Source organism: Rhipicephalus microplus, unplaced genomic scaffold (genome assembly GCF_043290135.1).
Source record: "Rhipicephalus microplus isolate Deutch F79 unplaced genomic scaffold, USDA_Rmic scaffold_38, whole genome shotgun sequence".
Classification (NCBI taxonomy): domain Eukaryota; kingdom Metazoa; phylum Arthropoda; class Arachnida; order Ixodida; family Ixodidae; genus Rhipicephalus; species Rhipicephalus microplus.
In genome coordinates, this window is record NW_027464611.1 from 931926 (window position 1) to 952809 (window position 20884).

At 52.5% G+C, this 20884-nt stretch overlaps 1 non-coding gene across 1 annotated transcript; it reads right to left on the minus strand.

Moving 5' to 3' along the window:
* Positions 1–20573: 20573 nt before the first annotated feature.
* Positions 20574–20647, minus strand: TRNAN-GUU (transfer RNA asparagine (anticodon GUU)). Its single transcript has one exon. It is a non-coding gene; the product is annotated as a tRNA-Asn (tRNA).
* Between the last annotated feature and the right edge of the window lie 237 nt (positions 20648–20884).

The window sequence follows — 20884 nt, forward strand, 5'->3', positions numbered from 1 at the left end:
GTTCTGACGCTGTTGAGAGTGGAGCACGACTCTCTCCATGTTGCAATCGACTAGCGCGATCAGCTGTTCACCGAAAGTTTGGAGGTTCGAGCGCACCCGGTGGTGGTGCGGCGCTTTTTTTTTCTTTGGGCTGATAGCTTTGGAGCAATGTTCTGATGGTGGTGAGAGTGGAGCACGACTGTCTTCGTGGCACATTTGGCTAGCGCGTTCGGCTGTTAACCGAAAGTTTGGAGGTTTGAGCCCTCACGGAAGCAGTGTGTCACTTGTTTTATCTTTGTGCTGATAGCTTTGGAGAAATGTTCTCACGGTGGTGAGAGTTGTGCATGACTGTCTCCTTGGCGCAATTGGCTAGCGCGATCGGCTTTTAACTGAAAGGTCGGAGGTTCGAGCCCTCCCGGTAGCAGTTTGTCACTTTTTTTATCTTTGCGCAGATAGCTTTGGAGAAATGTTCTCACGGTGGTGAGAGTTGTGCATGACTGTCTCCTTGGCGCAATTGGCTAGCGCGATCGGCTTTTAACTGAAAGGTTGGAGGTTCGCGCCCTCCCGGGAGTGGTGTGTTGCTTGTTTTTCTTTGAGCTGATAGCTTTGAAATTATGTTCTGATGGTGGTGAGAGTGGAGCAGGACTGTCTCCGTGGCGCAATTGGCTAGCGCGATCGGCAGTTAACCGAAAGGTTGGAGGTTCGAGCCCACCCGGTGGTGGTGCGGCGCTCTTTTTTCTTTGCGCTGATAGCTTTGGAGAAATGTTCTGATGGGGGTGAGAGTGGAGCACGACTGTCTTCGTGGCGCATTTGGCTAGCGCGTTCGGCTGTTAACCGAAAGTTTGGAGGTTCGAGCCCTCCCGGGAGTGGTGTGTTGCTTGTTTTTCTTTGAGCTGATAGCTTTGAAAATATGTTCTGATGGTGGTGAGAGTTGTGCATGACTGTCTCCTTGGCGCAATTGGCTAGCGCGATCGGCTTTTAACTGAAAGGTTGGGGGTTCGAGCCCTCCCGGAAGCAGTTTGTCACTTTTTTTATCTTTGCGCAGATAGCTTTGGAGAAATGTTCTCACGGTGGTGAGAGTTGTGCATGACTGTCTCCTTGGCCCAATTGGCTAGCGCGATCGGCTTTTAACTGAAAGGTTGGAGGTTCGAGCCCTTCCGGGAGTCGTGTGTTGCTTTTTTCTTTGCGCTGATAGCTTTGGAGAAATGTTCTGATGGGGGTGAGAGTGGAGCACGACTGTCTTCGTGGCGCATTTGGCTAGCGCCTTCGGCTGTTAACCGAAAGTTTGGAGGTTCGAGCCCTCCCGGAAGCAGTTTGTCACTTTTTTATCTTTGCGCTGATAGCTTTGGAGAAATGTTCTCACAGTGGTGAGAGTTGTGCATGACTGTCTCCTTGGCGCAATTGGCTAGCGCGATCGGCTTTTAACTGAAAGGTTGGAGGTTTGAGCCCACCCGGGGACGGTGTGTCGCTTTTTTTTTCTTTGGGCTGATAGCACTGAAGAAATGTTCTGAAGGTGGTGAGAGTGGAACATGACCTTCTCCGTGGCGCAATCGGCTAGCGCGATCAGCTGTTAACCGAAAGGTTGCAGGTTCAAGCCACCCGGTGGTGGTGTGTTGCTTTTTTTTCTGTTGGATGATAGCTTTGAAGATATATATGTTCTCACGGTGGTGAGAGTTGTGCATGATTGTCTCCTTGGCGCAATTGGCTAGTGCGATCGGCTTTCAACTGAAAGGTAGGAGGTTCGAGCCCTCCCGGGAGTGGTGTGTCGCTTTTTTTTTTCTTTGGGCTGATAGCTTTGAAGATATGTTCTGACGGTGGTGAGAGTGGAGCACGACTGTCTCCGTGGCGCAATTGGCTAGCGCGATCGGCTGTTAACCGAAAGGTTGGAGGTTTGAGCCCACCCGGGGACGGTGTGTCGCTTTTTTTTCTTTGTGCTGATGGCTTTGAAGATATGTTCTGATGGTGGTGAGAGTGGAGCACGACTGTCTCCGTGGCGCAATTGGCTAGCGCGATCGGCTGTTGACCGAAAGGTTGGAGGTTCGAGCCCTCCCGGTGGTGATGCGGCGCTTTTTTTTCTGATGGATGATAGCTTTGAAGATATATATGTTCTGATGGTGGTGGGAGTGGAGGAGAACTGTCTCCGTGGCGCAATTGGCTAGCGCGATCGGCTGTTAACCGAAAGGTTGGAGTTTCGAGCCCACCCCGTGGTGGTGCGGCGATTTTTTTTCTTTGGGCTGATAGCTTTGAAGATATGTTCTGATGGTGGTGAGAGTTGAGCAGGACTGTCTCCGTGGCGCATTTGGCTAGCGCGATCGGCTGTTAACCGAAAGGTTGGAATTTCGAGCCCTCCCGGGAGTAGTGTGTTGCTTTTTTCTTTGCGCTGATAGCTTTGAAGATATGTTCTGATGGTGGTGAGAGTGGAGCACGACTGTCTCCGTGGCGCAATTGGCTAGCGCGATCGGCAGTTAACCGAAAGGTTGGAGGTTCGAGCCCACCCGGTGGTGGTGCGGCGCTCTTTTTTCTTTGCGCTGATAGCTTTGGAGAAATGTTCTGATGGGGGTGAGAGTTGTGCATGACTGTCTCCTTGGCGCAATTGGCTAGCGCGATCGGCTTTTAACTGAAAGGTTGGGGGTTCGAGCCCTCCCGGAAGCAGTTTGTCACTTTTTTTATCTTTGCGCAGATAGCTTTGGAGAAATGTTCTCACGGTGGTGAGAGTTGTGCATGACTGTCTCCTTGGCCCAATTGGCTAGCGCGATCGGCTTTTAACTGAAAGGTTGGAGGTTCGAGCCCTTCCGGGAGTCGTGTGTTGCTTTTTTCTTTGCGCTGATAGCTTTGGAGAAATGTTCTGAAGGTGGTGAGAGTGGAGCACGACTGTCTTCGTGGCGCATTTGGCTAGCGCGTTCGGCTGTTAACCGAAAGTTTGGAGGTTCGAGCCCTCCCGGAAGCAGTTTGTCACTTTTTTATCTTTGCGCTGATAGCTTTGGAGAAATGTTCTCACAGTGGTGAGAGTTGTGCATGACTGTCTCCTTGGCGCAATTGGCTAGCGCGATCGGCTTTTAACTGAAAGGTTGGAGGTTCGAGCCCTTCCGGGAGTGGTGTGTTGCTTTTTTCTTTGCGCTGATAGCTTTGAAGATCTGGTCTGTTGGTGGTGAGAGTGGAGCACTACTGTCTCCGTGGCGCAATTGGCTAGCGCGATCGGCTTTCAACTGAAAGGTAGGAGGTTCGAGCCCTCCCGGGAGTGGTGTGTCGCTTTTTTTTTCTTTGGGCTGATAGCTTTGAAGATATGTTCTGACGGTGGTGAGAGTGGAGCACGACTGTCTCCGTGGCGCAATTGGCTAGCGCGATCGGCTGTTAACCGAAAGGTTTGAGGTTTGAGCCCACCCGGGGACGGTGTGTCGCTTTTTTTTCTTTGTGCTGATGGCTTTGAAGATATGTTCTGATGGTGGTGAGAGTGGAGCACGACTGTCTCCGTGGCGCAATTGGCTAGCGCGATCGGCTGTTGACCGAAAGGTTGGAGGTTCGAGCCCTCCCGGTGGTGATGCGGCGCTTTTTTTTCTGTTGGATGATAGCTTTGAAGATATATATGTTCTGATGGTGGTGGGAGTGGAGGAGAACTGTCTCCGTGGCGCAATTGGCTAGCGCGATCGGCTGTTAACCGAAAGGTTGGAGTTTCGAGCCCACCCCGTGGTGGTGCGGCGATTTTTTTTCTTTGGGCTGATAGCTTTGAAGATATGTTCTGATGGTGGTGAGAGTTGAGCAGGACTGTCTCCGTGGCGCATTTGGCTAGCGCGATCGGCTGTTAACCGAAAAGTTGGAATTTCGAGCCCTCCCGGGAGTAGTGTGTTGCTTTTTTCTTTGCGCTGATAGCTTTGAAGATATGTTCTGATGGTGGTGAGAGTGGAGCACGACTGTCTCCGTGGCGCAATTGGCTAGCGCGTTCGGCCGTTAAGCGAAAGGTTCGAGGTTTGAGCCCACCCGGTGGTGGTGCGGCGCCTTTTTTTCTATGGGCTGATAGCTTTGAAGATATGTTCTGATGGTGGTGAGAGTGGAGCACGACTGTCTTTGTGGCGCATTTGGCTAGCGCGTTCGGCTGTTAACCGAAAGTTTGGAGGTTCGAGCCCTCCCGGAAGCAGTTTGTCACTTTTTTATCTTTGCACTGATAGCTTTGGAGAAATGTTCTCACGGTGGTGAGAGTTGTGCATGACTGTCTCCTTGGCGCAAATTGCTAGCGCGATCGGCTTTTAACTGAAAGGTTGGAGGTTCGAGCCCTTCCGGGATCGGTGTGTTGCTTTTTTCTTTGCGCTGATAGCTTTGAAGATGTGTTCTGTTGGTGGTGAGAGTGGAGCAATACTGTCTCCGTGGCGCAATTAGCTAGCGCGATCGGCTGTTAACTGAAAGGTTGGAGGTTCGAGCCCACCCGGTGGATGTGCGGCGCTGTTTTTTCTTTAGGCTGATAGCTCTGAAGAAATGTTCTGACGGTGGTGAGAGTGGAACATGACCTTCTCCGTGGCGCAATCGGCTAGCGCGATCAGCTGTTAACCGAAAGGTTGGAGGTTCAAGCCACCCGGTGGTGGTGTGTTGCTTTTTTCTTTGCGCTGAAAGCTTTGAAGATATGTTTTGATGGGGGTGAGAGTGGAGCACGACTGTCTACGTGGCGCAATTGTCTAGCGTGATCGGCTGTTAACCGAAATGTTGGAGGTTTGAGCCCACCCGGAACGGTGTGTCGCTTTTTTTTCTTTGCGCTTATAGCTTTGCAGAAATGTTCTGACGCTGGTGAGAGTAGAGCACGACTCTCTCCGTGGCGCAATTGGCTAGCGCGATCAGCTGTTAACCGAAAGTTTGGAGGTTCGAGCCCTACCGGTGGTGGTGCGGCGCTTTCTTTTCTTTGGGCTAATAGATTTGAAGATATGTTCTGATGGTGGTAAGAGTGGAGCAGCACTGTCTCCGTGGCGCAATTGGCTAGCGCGATCGGCTGTTAACCGAAAGGTTGGAGGTTCGAACCCACCCGGGGGTGGTGCGGCGCTTTCTTTTCTTTGGGCTAATAGATTTGAAGATATGTTCTGATGGTGGTAAGAGTGGAGCAGCACTGTCTCCGTGGCGCAATTGGCTAGCGCGATCGGCTGTTAACCGAAAGGTTGGAGGTTTGAGCCCTCCCGGAGTTGGTGTGTCGGTTTTTTTTCTTTGCGCTGATAGCTTTGAAGATATGTTCTGACGGTGGTGAGAGTGGAGCACGACTGTCTCCGTGGCGCAATTGGCTAGCGCGATCGGCTGTTAACCGGAAGGTTGGAGGTTCGAGCCCTCCCGGGAGTGGTGTGTTGCTTTTTTTTTCTTTGGGCTGATAGCTTTGAAGATATGTTCTGACGGTGGTGAGAGTGGAGCACGACTGTCTCCGTGGCGCAATTGGCTAGCGCGATCGGCTGTTAACCGAAAGGTTGGAGATTCGAGCCCACCCGGTGGTGGTGCGGCGCTTTTTTTTCTTTGGGCTGATAGCTTTGAAATATGTTCTGATGGTGGTGAGAGTGGAGCAGGACTGTCTCCGTGGCGCAATTGGCTAGCGCGATCGGCTGTTAACCGAAAGGTTGGAGGTTCGAGCCCACCCGGTGGTGGTGCGGCGCTTTTTTTCTTTGGGCTGATAGCTTTGAAGATATGTTCTGATGGTGGTTAGAGTGGAGCAGGACTGTCTCCGTGGCGCAAATGGCTATCACGATCGCCTGTTAACCGAAAGGTTGGAGTTTCGAGCCCACCCAGTGGTGGTGAGGCGCTTTTTTTTCTTTGGGCTGATAGCTTTGAAGATACGTTCTGATGGTGGTGAGAGTGAAGCACGACTGTCTCCGTGGCGCAATTGGCTAGCGCGATCGGCTCTTAACCGAAAGGTTGGAGTTTGGAGCCCACCCGGGGACGGTGTGTCGCTTTTCCTTTTCTTTGCGTTTATGGCTTTGAAGATATGTTCTGATGGTGGTGAGAGTGGAGCACGACTGTCTCCGTGGCGCAATAGGCTAGCGCAATCGGCTGTTAACCGAAAGGTTGGAGGTTCGAGCCCACCCGGCGGTGTTGTGGCGCTTTTTTTTCTTTGGGCTGATAGCTTTGAAGATATGTTCTTATGGTGGTAAGAATGGAGCAGGACTGTCTCCGTGGCGCAATTGGCTAGCGCGATCGGCTGTTAACCGAAAGGTTGGAGGTTTGAGCCCACCCGGGGATGGTGTGTCGCTTTTTTTTTCTTTGCGCTGATAGCTTTGGAGAAATGTTCTGACGCTGGTAAGAGTGGAGCAGCACTGTCTCCGTGGCGCAATTGGCTAGCGCGATCGGCTGTTAACCGAAAGGTTGGAGGTTTGAGCCCACCCGTAGTTGGTGTGTCGCTTTTTTTTCTTTGCGCTGATAGCTTTGAAGATATGTTCTGACGGTGGTGAGAGTGGAGCACGACTGTCTCCGTGGCGCAATTGGCTAGCGCGATCGGCTGTTAACCGAAAGGTTGGAGGTTCGAGCCCTCCCGGGAGTGGTGTGTTGCTTTTTTTTCTTTGGGCTGATAGCTTTGAAGATATGTTCTGACGGTGGTGAGAGTGGAGCACGACTGTCTCCGTGGCGCAATTGGCTAGCGCGATCGGCTGTTAACCGAAAGGTTGGAGGTTTGAGCCCACCCGGGGACGGTGTGTCGCTTTTTTTTTCTTTGCGCTGATAGCTTTGAAGATATGTTCTGACGGTGGTGAGAGTGGAGCACGACTGTCTCCGTGGCGCAATTGGCTAGCGCAATCGGCTGTTAACCGAAAGGTTGGAGGTTCGAGCCCTCCCGGGAGTGGTGTGTTGCTTTTTTTTTCTTTGGGCTGATAGCTTTGAAGATATGTTCTGACGGTGGTGAGAGTGGAGCACGACTGTCTCCGTGGCGCAATTGGCTAGCGCGATCGGCTGTTAACCGAAAGGTTGGAGATTGGAGCCCACCCGGTGGTGGTGCGGCGCTTTTTTTTCTTTGGGCTGATAGCTTTGAAGATATGTTCTGATGGTGGTGAGAGTGGAGCAGGACTGTCTCCGTGGCGCAATTGGCTAGCGCGATCGGCTGTTAACCGAAAGGTTGGAGGTTCGAGCCCACCCGGTGGAGGTGCGGCGCTTTTTTTCTTTGGGCTGATAGCTTTGAAGATATGTTCTGATGGTGGTTAGAGTGGAGCAGGACTGTCTCCGTGGCGCAAATGGCTATCACGATCGCCTGTTAACCGAAAGGTTGGAGTTTCGAGCCCACCCAGTGGTGGTGAGGCGCTTTTTTTTCTTTGGGCTGATAGCTTTGAAGATACGTTCTGATGGTGGTGAGAGTGAAGCAGGACTGTCTCCGTGGCGCAATTGGCTAGCGCGATCGGCTCTTAACCGAAAGGTTGGAGTTTCGAGCCCACCCGGGGACGGTGTGTCGCTTTTCCTTTTCTTTGCATTTATGGCTTTGAAGATATGTTCTGATGGTGGTGAGAGTGGAGCACGACTGTCTCCGTGGCGCAATAGGCTAGCGCAATCAGCTGTTAACCGAAAGGTTGGAGGTTCGAGCCCACCCGGCGGTGTTGTGGCGCTTTTTTTTCTTTGGGCTGATAGCTTTGAAGATATGTTCTTATGGTGGTAAGAATGGAGCAGGACTGTCTCCGTGGCGCAATTGGCTAGCGCGATCGGCTGTTAACCGAAAGGTTGGAGGTTTGAGCCCACCCGGGGACTGTGTGTCGCTTTTTTTTTCTTTGCGCTGATAGCTTTGGAGAAATGTTCTGACGCTGGTGAGAGTGGAGCACGACTCTCTCCGTGGCGCAATTGGCTAGCGCGATCAGCTGTTAACCGAAAGTTTGGAGGTTCGAGCCCACCCGGTGGTGGTGCGGCGCTTTTTTTTCTTGGGGCTGATAGCATTGAAGATAAGTTCTGATGGTGGTGTGAGTGGAGCAGGACTGTCTCCGTGGCGCAATTGGCTAGTGCGATCGGCTGTTAACCGAAAGGTTGGAGGTTCGAACCCACCCGGGGGTGGTGCGGCGCTTTCTTTTCTTTGGGCTAATAGATTTGAAGATATGTTCTGATGGTGGTAAGAGTGGAGCAGCACTGTGTCCGTGGCGCAATTGGCTAGCGCGATCGGCTGTTAACCGAAAGGTTGGAGGTTTGAGCCCACCCGGAGTTGGTGTGTCGCTTTTTTTTCTTTGCGCTGATAGCTTTGAAGATATGTTCTGACGGTGGTGAGAGTGGAGCACGACTGTCTCCGTGGCGCAATTGGCTAGCGCGATCGGCTGTTAACCGAAAGGTTGGAGGTTCGAGCCCTCCCGGGAGTGGTGTGTTGCTTTTTTTTCTTTGGGCTGATAGCTTTGAAGATATGTTCTGACGGTGGTGAGAGTGGAGCACGACTGTCTCCGTGGCGCAATTGGCTAGCGCGATCGGCTGTTAACCGAAAGGTTGGAGGTTCGAGCCTACCCGGTGGTGGTGCGGCGCTTTTTTTTTCTTTGGGCTGATAGCTTTGAAGATATGTTCTGATGGTGGTGAGAGTGGAGCAGGACTGTCTCCGTGGCGCAATTGGCTAGCGCGATCGGCTGTTAACCGAAAGGTTGGAGGTTCGAGCCCACCCGGTGGTGGTGCGGCGCTTTTTTTCTTTGGGCTGATAGCTTTGAAGATATGTTCTGATGGTGGTTAGAGTGGAGCAGGACTGTCTCCGTGGCGCAAATGGCTATCACGATCGGCTGTTAACCGAAAGGTTGGAGTTTCGAGCCCACCCAGTGGTGGTGAGGCGCTTTTTTTTCTTTGGGCTGATAGCTTTGAAGATACGTTCTGATGGTGGTGAGAGTGAAGCAGGACTGTCTCCGTGGCGCAATTGGCTAGCGCGATCGGCTCTTAACCGAAAGGTTGGAGTTTCGAGCCCACCCGGGGACGGTGTGTCGCTTTTTCTTTTCTTTGCGTTTATGGCTTTGAAGATATGTTCTGATGGTGGTGAGAGTGGAGCACGACTGTCTCCGTGGCGCAATAGGCTAGCGCAATCGGCTGTTAACCGAAAGGTTGGAGGTTCGAGCCCACCCGGCGGTGTTGTGGCGCTTTTTTTTCTTTGGGCTGATAGCTTTGAAGATATGTTCTTATGGTGGTAAGAATGGAGCAGGACTGTCTCCGTGGCGCAAATGGCTATCACGATCGGCTGTTAACCGAAAGGTTGGAGTTTCGAGCCCACCCAGTGGTGGTGAGGCGCTTTTTTTTCTTTGGGCTGATAGCTTTGAAGATACGTTCTGATGGTGGTGAGAGCGGAGCAGGACTGTCTACGTGGCGCAATTGGCTAGCGTGATCGTCTGTTAACCGAAAGGTTGGAGGTCTGAGCCCACCCGGAACGGTGTGTCTCTTTTTTTTCTTTGCGCTGATAGCTTTGGAGAAATGTTCTGACGGTGGTGAGAGTGGAGCCTGACTGTCTTCGTGGCGCATTTGGCTAGCGCGATCGGCTGTTAACCGAGAGGTGGAGGTTCGAGCCCACTCGGAGGTGGTGCGGCGCTTTTGTTTCTTTGGGCTGATAGATTGAAGATATCTTCTGATGGTGGTAAGAGTGGAGCAGGACTGTCTTCGTGGCGCAATTGGCTAAAGCGATCAGCTGTTAACCGAAAGGTTGGAGGTTCGAGCCCACCCGGTGGTGGTGCGGCGCTTCTTTTTCTTTGGGCTCATAGTTCTGAAGAAATGTTCTGATGGTGGTGAGAGTGGAGCACGACTGTCTCCGTGGCGCAGTTGGCTAGCGCGATCGGCTGTTAGCCGAAAGGTTTGAGGTTCGAGCCCTCCCGGTGGTGATGCGGCGCTTTTTTTCTATGGGATGATAGCTTTGAAGATATGTTCTGATGGTGGTGGGAGTGGAGGAGGACTGTCTCCATGGCGCAATTCGCTAGCGCGATCGGTTGTTCACCGAAAGGTTGGAGGGTCGAGCCCACCCGGCGGTGGTGTGGCGCTTTTTTTTCTTTGGGCTGATAGCTTTGAAGATATGTTCTTCTGGTGGTAAGAATGGAGCAGGACTGTCTCCGTGGCGCAATTGGCTAGCGCGATCGGCTGTTAACCGAAAGGTTGGAGGTTTGAGCCCACCCGGGGACGGTGTGTCGCTTTTTTTTTCTTTGCGCTGATAGCTTTGAAGATATGTTCTGATGGTGGTGAGAGTGAATCACGACTGTCTCCGTGGCGCAATTGGCTAGCGAGATCGGCTGTTGACCGAAAGGTTGGAGGTTCGAGCCCTCCCGGTGGTGATGCGGCGCTTTTTTTTCTGTTGGATGATAGCTTTGAAGATATGTTCTGATGGTGGTGGGGGTGGTGGAGGACTGTCTCCGTGGCGCAATTGGCTAGCGCGATCGGCTGTTAACCGAAAGGTTGGAGTTTCGAGCCCACCCCGTGATGGTGCGGCGATTTTTTTTCTTTGGGCTGATAGCTTTGAAGATATGTTCTGATGGTGGTGAGAGTAGAGCAGGACTGTCTCTGTGGCGCATTTGGCCAGCGCGATCGGCTGTTAACCGAAAGGTTGGAATTTCGAGCCCTCCCGGGAGTGGTGTGTTGCTTTTTTCTTTGCGCTGATAGCTTTGAAGATATGTTCTGATGGTGGTGAGAGTGGAGCACGACTGTCTCCGTGGCGCAATTGGCTAGCGCGTGCGGCCGTTAAGCGAAAGGTTCGAGGTTTGAGCCCACCCGGTGGTGGTGCGGCGCCTTTTTTTCTATGGGCTGATAGCTTTGAAGATATGTTCTGATGGTGGTGAGAGTGGAACAGGACTGTCTGCGTGGCGCGATTGGCTAGCGCGATCGGCTGTTAATCGAAAGGTTGGAGTTTCGAGCCCACCCGGTGGTGGTGCGGCGCTTTTTTTTCTTTGGGCTGATAGCTTTGAAGATATGTTCTGAAGGTGGTGAGAGTAGAGCAGGACTGTCTCCGTGGCGCAATTGGCTAGCGCGATCGGCTGTTAACCGAAAGGTTGGAGTTTCGAGCCCTCCCGGGAGTGGTGTGTTGCTTTTTTATTTGCGCTGATAGCTTCGAAGATATGTTCTGATGGTGGTGAGAGTGGAGCACGACTGTCTCCGTGGCAATATCGGCTAGCGCGATCGGCTGTTAACCGAAAGTTTGGAAGTTCGAGGCCACCCGGTGGTGGTGCGGCGCCTTTTTTTCTTTAGGCTGATAGCTTTGAAGGTATGTTCTGATTGTGATGAGAGTGGAGCAGGACTGTCTCGGTGGCGCAATTGGCTAGCGCAATCGGCTGTTAACCAAAAGGTTGGAGTTTCGAGCCCTCCCGGGAGTGGTATGTTGCTTTTTTGTTTGCGCTGATAGCTTTGAAGATATGTTCTGATGGTGGTGAGAGCGGAGCAGGACTGTCTACGTGGCGCAATTGGCTAGCGTGATCGTCTGTTAACCGAAAGGTTGGAGGTCTGAGCCCACCCGGAACGGTGTGTCTCTTTTTTTTCTTTGCGCTGATAGCTTTGGAGAAATGTTCTGACGGTGGTGAGAGTGGAGCCTGACTGTCTTCGTGGCGCATTTGGCTATCGCGATCGGCTGTTAACCGAAAGGTGGAGGTTCGAGCCCACTCGGAGGTGGTGCGGCGCTTTTGTTTCTTTGGGCTGATAGACGAAAGATATGTTCTGATGGTGGTAAGAGTGGAGCAGGACTGTCTCCGTGGCGCAATTGGCTAGCGCGATCAGCTGTTAACCGAAAGGTTGGAGGTTCGAGCCCACCCGGTGGTGGTGCGGCGCTTCTTTTTCTTTGGGCTCATAGTTCTGAAGAAATGTTCTGATGGTGGTGAGAGTGGAGCACGACTGTCTCCGTGGCGCAATTGGCTAGCGCGATTGGCTGTTAACCGAAAGGTTGTAGTTTCGAGCCCTCCCGGGAGTGGTGTGTTGCTTTTTTCTTTGCGCTGATAGCTTTGAAGATATGTTCTGATGGTGGTGAGAGTGGAGCACGACTGTCTCCGTGGCGCAATTGGCTAGCGCGTTCTACGCTAGCCAATTGCGCCACGTAGACAGTCCTGCTCCGCTCTCACCACCATCAGAACATATCTTCAAAGCTATCAGCGCAAACAAAAAAGCAACATACCACTCCCGGGAGGGCTCGAAACTCCAACCTTTTGGTTAACAGCCGATTGCGCTAGCCAATTGCGCCACCGAGACAGTCCTGCTCCACTCTCATCACAATCAGAACATACCTTCAAAGCTATCAGCCTAAAGAAAAAAAGGCGCTGCACCACCACCGGGTGGCCTCGAACTTCCAAACTTTCGGTTAACAGCCGATCGCGCTAGCCGATATTGCCACGGAGACAGTCGTGCTCCACTCTCACCACCATCAGAACATATCTTCAAAGCTATCAGCGCAAAGAAAAAAGCAACACACCACTCCCGGGAGGGCTCGAAACTCCAACCTTTCAGGTAACAGCCGATCGCGCTAGCCAATATCGCCACGGAGACAGTCGTGCTCCACTCTCACCACCATCAGAACATATCTTCAAAGCTATCAGCTTAAAGAAAAAAAAGCCCCGCACCACCACCGGGTGGGCTCGAACCTCCAACCTTTTGGTTAACCGATGATCGCGCTAGCCAATCGCGCCACGGAAACAGTCGCGCTACACTCTAACCATCATCAGAACATATCTTCGAAGCTATCAGCGCAAATAAAAAAGCAACACACCACTCCCGGGAGGGCTCGAAACTCCAACCTTTCGGTTAACAGCCGATCTCGCTAGCCAATTGCGCCACGGAGACAGTCCTGTTCCACTCTCACCACCTTCAGAACATATCTTCAAAGCTATCAGCCCAAAGAAAAAAAAGCGCCGCACCACCACCGGGTGGGCTCGAAACTCCAACCTTTCGATTAACAGCCGATCGCGCTAGCCAATCGCGCCACGCAGACAGTCCTGTTCCACTCTCACCACCGTCAGAACATATCTTCAAAGCTATCAGCCCATAGAAAAAAAGGCGCCGCACCACCACCGGGTTGGCTCAAACCTCGAACCTTTCGCTTAACGGCCGCACGCGCTAGCCAATTGCGCCACGGAGACAGTCGTGCTCCACTCTCACCACCATCAGAACATATCTTCAAAGCTATCAGCGCAAAGAAAAAAGCAACACACCACTCCTGGGAGGGCTCGAAATTCCAACCTTTCGGTTAACAGCCGATCGCGCTGGCCAAATGCGCCACAGAGACAGTCCTGCTCTACTCTCACCACCATCAGAACATATCTTCAAAGCTATCAGCCCAAAGAAAAAAAATCGCCGCACCATCACGAGGTGGGCTCGAAACTCCAACCTTTCGGTTAACAGCCGATCGCGCTAGCCAATTGCGCCACGGAGACAGTCCTCCACCACTCCCACCACCATCAGAACATATCTTCAAAGCTATCATCCAACAGAAAAAAAAGCGCCGCATCACCACCGGGAGGGCTCGAACCTCCAACCTTTCGGTCAACAGCCGATCTCGCTAGCCAATTGCGCCACGGAGACAGTCGTGATTCACTCTCACCACCATCAGAACATATCTTCAAAGCTATCAGCGCAAAGAAAAAAAAAGCGACACACCGTCCCCGGGTGGGCTCAAACCTCCAACCTTTCGGTTAACAGCCGATCGCGCTAGCCAATTGCGCCACGGAGACAGTCCTGCTCCATTCTTACCACTATAAGAACATATCTTCAAAGCTATCAGCCCAAAGAAAAAAAAGCGCCACACCACCGCCGGGTGGGCTCGAACCTCCAACCTTTCGGTTAACAACCGATCGCGCTAGCGAATTGCGCCATGGAGACAGTCCTCCTCCACTCCCACCACCATCAGAACATATCTTCAAAGCTATCATCCCATAGAAAAAAAGCGCCGCATCACCACCGGGAGGGCTCGAACCTCAAACCTTTCGGCTAACAGCCGATCGCGCTAGCCAACTGCGCCACGGAGACAGTCGTGCTCCACTCTCACCACCATCAGAACATTTCTTCAGAACTATGAGCCCAAAGAAAAAGAAGCGCCGCACCACCACCGGGTGGGCTCGAACCTCCAACCTTTCGGTTAACAGCTGATCGCTTTAGCCAATTGCGCCACGAAGACAGTCCTGCTCCACTCTTACCACCATCAGAAGATATCTTCAATCTATCAGCCCATAGAAACAAAAGCGCCGCACCACCTCCGAGTGGGCTCGAACCTCCACCTCTCGGTTAACAGCCGATCGCGCTAGCCAAATGCGCCACGAAGACAGTCAGGCTCCACTCTCACCACCGTCAGAACATTTCTCCAAAGCTATCAGCGCAAAGAAAAAAAAGAGACTCACCGTTCCGGGTGGGCTCAGACCTCCAACCTTTCGGTTAACAGACGATCACGCTAGCCAATTGCGCCACGTAGACAGTCCTGCTCCGCTCTCACCACCATCAGAACATATCTTCAAAGCTATCAGCTTAAAGAAAAAAAAGCCCCGCACCACCACCGGGTGGGCTCGAACTTCCAAACTTTCGGTTAACAGCCGATCGCGCTAGCCGATATCGCCACGGAGACAGTCGTGCTCCACTCTCACCACCATCAGAACATATCTTCAAAGCTATCAGCCCAAAGAAAAAAAAGCGCCGCACCACCACCGGGTGGGCTCGAAATTCCAACGTTTCGATTAACAGCCGATCGCGCTATCCAATCGCGCCACGCAGACAGTCCTGTTCCACTCTCACCACCATCAGAACATATCTTCAAAGCTATCAGCCCATAGAAAAAAGGCGCCGCACCACCACCGGGTGGGCTCAAACCTCGAACCTTTCGCTTAACGGCCGAACGCGCTAGCCAATTGCGCCACGGAGACAGTCGAGCTCCACTCTCACCACCATCAGAACATATCTTCAAAGCTATCAGCGCTAAGAAAAAAGCAACACACCACTCCCGGGAGGGCTCGAAATTCCAACCTTTCGGTTAACAGCCGATCGCGCTAGCCAAATGCGCCACAGAGACAGTCCTGCTCTACTCTCACCACCATCAGAACATATCTTCAAAGCTATCAGCCCAAAGAAAAAAAATCGCCGCACCACCACGGGGTGGGCTCGAAACTCCAACCTTTCGGTTAACAGCCGATCGCGCTAGCCAATTGCGCCACGGAGACAGTCCTCCTCCACTCCCACCACCATCAGAACATATCTTCAAAGCTATCATCCAACAGAAAAAAAATCGCCGCATCACCACCGGGAGGGCTCGAACCTCCAACCTTTCGGTCAACAGCCGATCGCGCTAGCCAATTGCGCCACGGAGACAGTCGTGCTCCACTCTCACCACCATCAGAACATATCTTCAAAGCTATCAGCGCAAAGAAAAAAAAGCGACACACCGTCCCCGGGTGGGCTCAAACCTCCAACCTTTCGGTTAACAGCCGATCGCGCTAGCCAATTGCGCCACGGAGACAGTCCTGCTCCATTCTTACCACCATAAGAACATATCTTCAAAGCTATCAGCCCAAAGAAAAAAAAGCGCCACAACACCGCCGGGTGGGCTCGAACCTCCAACCTTTCGGTTAACAGCCGATTGCGCTAGCCTATTGCGCCACGGAGACAGTCGTGCTCCACTCTCACCACCATCAGAACATATCTTCAAAGCCATAAACGCAAAGAAAAGAAAAAGCGACACACCGTCCCCGGGTGGGCTCGAAACTCCAACCTTTCGGTTAAGAGCCGATCGCGCTAGCCAATTGCGCCACGGAGACAGTCCTGCTTCACTCTCACCACCATGAGAACGTATCTTCAAAGCTATCAGCCCAAAGAAAAAAAAGCGCCTCACCACCACTGGGTGGGCTCGAAACTCCAACCTTTCGGTTAACAGCCGATCGTGATAGCCATTTGCGCCACGGAGACAGTCCTGCTCCACTCTAACCACCATCAGAACATATCTTCAAAGCTATCAGCCCAAAGAAAAAAAGCGCTGCACCACCACCGGGTGGGCTCGAACCTCCAACCTTTCGGTTAACAGCCGATCGCGCTAGCCAATTGCGCCACGGAGACAGTCCTGCTCCACTCTCACCACCATCAGAACATATCTTCAAAGCTATCAGCCCAAAGAAAAAAAAAGCGCCGCACCACCACCGGGTGGGCTCGAACCTCCAACCTTTCGGTTAACAGCCGAACGCGCTAGCCAATTGCGCCACGGAGACAGTCGTGCTCCACTCTCACCACCGTCAGAACATATCTTCAAAGCTATCAGCCCAAAGAAAAAAAAGCAACACACCACTCCCGGGAGGGCTCGAACCTCCAACCTTTCGGTTAACAGCCGATCGCGCTAGCCAATTGCGCCACGGAGACAGTCGTGCTCCACTCTCACCACCGTCAGAACATATCTTCAAAGCTATCAGCGCAAAGAAAAAAAAGCGCCGCACCACCACCGGGTGGGCTCGAAACTCCAACGTTTCGATTAACAGCCGATCGCGCTATCCAATCGCGCCACGCAGACAGTCCTGTTCCACTCTCACCACCATCAGAACATATCTTCAAAGCTATCAGCCCATAGAAAAAAGGCGCCGCACCACCACCGGGTGGGCTCAAACCTCGAACCTTTCGCTTAACGGCCGAACGCGCTAGCCAATTGCGCCACGGAGACAGTCGAGCTCCACTCTCACCACCATCAGAACATATCTTCGAAGCTATCAGCGCTAAGAAAAAAGCAACACACCACTCCCGGGAGGGCTCGAAATTCCAACCTTTCGGTTAACAGCCGATCGCGCTAGCCAAATGCGCCACAGAGACAGTCCTGCTCTACTCTTACCACCATCAGAACATATCTTCAAAGCTATCAGCCCAAAGAAAAAAAATCGCCGCACCACCACGGGGTGGGCTCGAAACTCCAACCTTTCGGTTAACAGCCGATCGCGCTAGCCAATTGCGCCACGGAGACAGTCCTCCTCCACTCCCACCACCATCAGAACATATCTTCAAAGCTATCATCCAACAGAAAAAAAAAATCGCCGCATCACCACCGGGAGGGCTCGAACCTCCAACCTTTCGGTCAACAGCCGATCGCGCTAGCCAATTGCGCCACGGAGACAGTCGTGCTCCACTCTCACCACCATCAGAACATATCTTCAAAGCTATCAGCGCAAAGAAAAAAAAGCGACACACCGTCCCCGGGTGGGCTCAAACCTCCAACCTTTCGGTTAACAGCCGATCGCGCTAGCCAATTGCGCCACGGAGACAGTCCTGCTCCATTCTTACCACCATAAGAACATATCTTCAAAGCTATCAGCCCAAAGAAAAAAAAGCGCCACAACACCGCCGGGTGGGCTCGAACCTCCAACCTTTCGGTTAACAGCCGATTGCGCTAGCCTATTGCGCCACGGAGACAGTCGTGCTCCACTCTCACCACCATCAGAACATATCTTCAAAGCCATAAACGCAAAGAAAAGAAAAAGCGACACACCGTCCCCGGGTGGGCTCGAAACTCCAACCTTTCGGTTAAGAGCCGATCGCGCTAGCCAATTGAGCCACGGAGACAGTCCTGCTTCACTCTCACCACCATCAGAACGTATCTTCAAAGCTATCAGCCCAAAGAAAAAAAAGCGCCTCACCACCACTGGGTGGGCTCGAAACTCCAACCTTTCGGTTAACAGCCGATCGTGATAGCCATTTGCGCCACGGAGACAGTCCTGCTCCACTCTAACCACCATCAGAACATATCTTCAAAGCTATCAGCGCAAAGAAAAAAAGCGCCGCACCACCACCGGGTGGGCTCGAACCTCCAACCTTTCGGTTAACAGCCGATCGCGCTAGCCAATTGCGCCACGGAGACAGTCCTGCTCCACTCTCACCACCATCAGAACATATCTTCAAAGCTATCAGCCCAAAGAAAAAAAAAGCGCCGCACCACCACCGGGTGGGCTCGAACCTCCAACCTTTCGGTTAACAGCCGAACGCGCTAGCCAATTGCGCCACGGAGACAGTCGTGCTCCACTCTCACCACCGTCAGAACATATCTTCAAAGCTATCAGCCCAAAGAAAAAAAAGCAACACACCACTCCCGGGAGGGCTCGAACCTCCAACCTTTCGGTTAACAGCCGATCGCGCTAGCCAATTGCGCCACGGAGACAGTCGTGCTCCACTCTCACCACCGTCAGAACATATCTTCAAAGCTATCAGCGCAAAGAAAAAAAAGCGACACACCAACTCCGGGTGGGCTCAAACCTCCAACTTTTCGGTTAACAGCCGATCGCGCTAGCCAATTGCGCCACGGAGACAGTGCTGCTCCACTCTTACCACCATCAGAACATATCTTCAAATCTATTAGCCCAAAGAAAAGAAAGCGCCGCACCACCCCCGGGTGGGTTCGAACCTCCAACCTTTCGGTTAACAGCCGATCGCACTAGCCAATTGCGCCACGGGGACAGTCCTGCTCCACTCACACCACCATCAGAACTTATCTTCAATACTATCAGCCCCAAGAAAAAAAAAGCGCCGCACCACCACCGGGTGGGCTCGAACCTCCAAACTTTCGGTTAACAGCTGATCGCGCTAGCCAATTGCGCCACGGAGAGAGTCGTGCTCCACTCTCACCAGCGTCAGAACATTTCTCCAAAGCTATCAGCGCAAAGAAAAAAAAACCGACACACCGTCCCCGGGTGGGCTCAAACCTTCAACCTTTCGGTTAACAGCCGATCGCGCTAGCCAATTGCGCCACGGAGACAGTCCTGCTCCATTCTTACCACCATAAGAACATATCTTCAAAGCTATCAGCCCAAAGAAAAAAAAGCGCCACAACACCGCCGGGTGGGCTCGAACCTCCAACCTTTCGGTTAACAGCCGATTGCGCTAGCCTATTGTGCCACGGAGACAGTCGTGCTCCACTCTCACCACCATCAGAACATATCTTCAAAGCCATAAACGCAAAGAAAAGAAAAAGCGACACACCGTCCCCGGGTGGGCTCGAAACTCCAACCTTTCGGTTAAGAGGCGATCGCGCTAGCCAATTGCGCCACGGAGACAGTCCTGCTTCACTCTCACCACCATCAGAACGTATCTTCAAAGCTATCAGCCCAAAGAAAAAAAAGCGCCTCACCACCACTGGGTGGGCTCGAAACTCCAACCTTTCGGTTAACAGCCGATCGTGATAGCCATTTGCGCCACGGAGACAGTCCTGCTCCACTCTAACCACCATCAGAACATATCTTCAAAGCTATCAGCCCAAAGAAAAAAAGCGCCGCACCACCACCGGGTGGGCTCGAACCTCCAACCTTTCGGTTAACAGCCGATCGCGCTAGCCAATTGCGCCACGGAGACAGTCCTGCTCCACTCTCACCACCATCAGAACATATCTTCAAAGCTATCAGCCCAAAGAAAAAAAAGCGCCGCACCACCACCGGGTGGGCTCGAATCTCCAACCTTTCGGTTAACAGCCGATCGCGCTAGCCGATTGCGCCACGGAGACAGTCGTGCTCCACTCTCACCACCGTCAGAACATATCTTCAAAGCTATCAGCCCAAAGAAAAAAAAAGCAACACACCACTCCCGGGAGGGCTCGAACCTCCAACCTTTCGGTTAACAGCCGATCGCGCTAGCCAATTGCGCCACGGAGACAGTCGTGCTCCACTCTCACCACCGTCAGAACATATCTTCAAAGCTATCAGCGCAAAGAAAAAAAACCGACACACCAACTCCGGGAGGGCTCAAACCTCCAACCTTTCGGTTAACAGCCGATCGCGCTAGCCAATTGCGCCACGGAGACAGTGCTGCTCCACTCTTACCACCATCAGAACATATCTTCAAATCTATTAGCCCAAAGGAAAGAAAGCGCCGCACCACCCCCGGGTGGGTTCGAACCTCCAACCTTTCGGTTAACAGCCGATCGCGCTAGCCAATTGCGCCACGGAGACAGTGCTGCTCCACTCTTACCACCATCAGAACATATCTTCAAATCTATTAGCCCAAAGAAAAGAAAGCGCCGCACCACCACCGGTAGGGCTCGAACCTCCAAACTTTCGGTTAACAGCTGATCGCGCTAGCCAATTGCGCCACGGAGAGAGTCGTGCTCCACTCTCACCAGCGTCAGAACATTTCTGCAAAGCTATCAGCGCAAAGAAAAAAAAAAGCGACACACCGTTCCGGGTGGGCTCAAACCTCCAACATTTCGGTTAACAGCCGATCACGCTAGCCAATTGCGCCACGTAGACAGTCGTGCTCCACTCTCACCCCCATCAAAACATATCTTCAAAGCTTTCAGCGCAAAGAAAAAAGGAACACACCACCACCGGGTGGCTTGAACCTCCAACCTTTCGGTTAACAGCTGATCGCGCTAGCCGATTGCGCCACGGAGAAGGTCATGTTCCACTCTCACCACCGTCAGAACATTTCTTCAGAGCTATCAGCCTAAAGAAAAAACAGCGCCGCACATCCACCGGGTGGGCTCGAACCTCCAACCTTTCAGTTAACAGCCGATCGCGCTAGCTAATTGCGCCACGGAGACAGTAGTGCTCCACTCTCACCACCAACAGAACACATCTTCAAAGCTATCAGCGCAAAGAAAAAAGCAACACACCGATCCCGGAAGGGCTCGAACCTCCAACCTTTCAGTTAAAAGCCGATCGCGCTAGCAATTTGCGCCAAGGAGACAGTCATGCACAACTCTCACCACCGTGAGAACATTTCTCCAAAGCTATCAGTGCAAAGATAAAAAAGTGACAAACTGCTTCCGGGAGGGCTCGAACCTCCAAACTTTCGGTTAACAGCCGAACGCGCTAGCCAAATGCGCCACGGAGACAGTCGTGCTCCACTCTCACCACCATCAGAACATATCTTCAAAGCTATCAGCGCAAAGAAAAAAGCAACACACTACTCCCGGGAGGGCTCGAAATTCCAACCTTTCGGTTAACAGCCGATCGCGCTAGCCAAATGCGCCACGGAGACAGTCCTGCTCAACTCTCACCACCATCAGAACATATCTTCAAAGCTATCAGCCCAAAGAAAAAATTCGCCGCACCACCACGGGGTGGGCTCG